This window comes from Orycteropus afer, unplaced genomic scaffold, assembly GCF_000298275.1.
Source record: "Orycteropus afer afer isolate SDZICR_OR568_19922 unplaced genomic scaffold, OryAfe1.0 scaffold00010, whole genome shotgun sequence".
In the NCBI taxonomy this organism is placed as follows: domain Eukaryota; kingdom Metazoa; phylum Chordata; class Mammalia; order Tubulidentata; family Orycteropodidae; genus Orycteropus; species Orycteropus afer.
In genome coordinates this window covers 18,006,426-18,007,454 of record NW_006921597.1, presented here as the reverse complement: position 1 = coordinate 18,007,454, position 1,029 = coordinate 18,006,426, and positions in this window count along the sequence as shown.

The following is a 1,029-nucleotide window of genomic DNA, read 5'->3' as shown; positions in this document are numbered from 1 at the left end:
GTGCTCGTCCATGCGGCGGGGAAGCGGCAACGGCGGGGCCGCGTCGTTCCTCCTTGCGCTCCCCGCCCCTTGGCCGCCTCCGCCCCCAGCCCAGCCCGCCGCCTGTTGCTACCACCGCAGTTGCCGCCGCTGCCGCCGCGAGCCTCTGGATGAGTCTGGCGCTGTGCGCCGGACTTCTCAAAAGAGACGCCTCCACAGCCCTCCTTCTCGCTCCCCTCTGCACCCCTCCCCCGCGGGCGCGCGCCCGCCCGCCCCTCCGCGTCCCCTCAGGATTCCCGCCCACCGCGCGGGCGCGCGCCCCGCTCCCCTAGGGCTGCCGGGCCCTGCCCTGCCCCGCACGCGCGCCCTCGTCGCCCCTCAGCCTTACGGAAGCGCCCTCGTTTTTGCACCTTGGTGGCCCCAGCCCTCTTGCCCAGCCGAGCCGACCCTCGCGGAATCCCGCCGCTGAGCTCGGTCCTTTTCTGGTCTGCACCCGCTCCCCTTGCCTCCGCCCGCGTGAACGCGTCCCTGTCGCTTAGCGCTCCTCCACGCGGCCCACGCTGTGGCCCGCGGACCAGACGAGTTCTCGCCGCGACCCGGCGAACCTTCTTGTCCTCCACATTACACCTGGGCCCTCAGGGGAGAACAAGGCCAGCACAGGCCAGGTAGCAGCAGGCGGAGGGTGGCGAGGAGGAAGGATGAAGCAGACACTTGCTCAGGCCAGTGCGGTGGGGAGGAAATACCGAGCCAGGTGGGCGCCCTGGGGAAGAGGCAAGTTTGGTGCCAGCATCCTGAGCTCACTGAAGGCTAGATCACAGCCAGGAGGAAGGTCTCTAAATAATTCAACTACCACTTTGATGAGAAGCCAAACCAAGTAATGGGTGCTGAATGGTTTCGCACCTAGAATCTCAAGAAAAGGGATCCTTAAAGGCGTTCAGGGACCAAGCTTCTGGTGTGAATGGTTCACACTAACTTTGTAGCTGAGATGTTAGCTACTGGGAAGTGGGATTGGCAATGAAAGTCTAGTCTTTTTAAGTACAGTGAGATTTC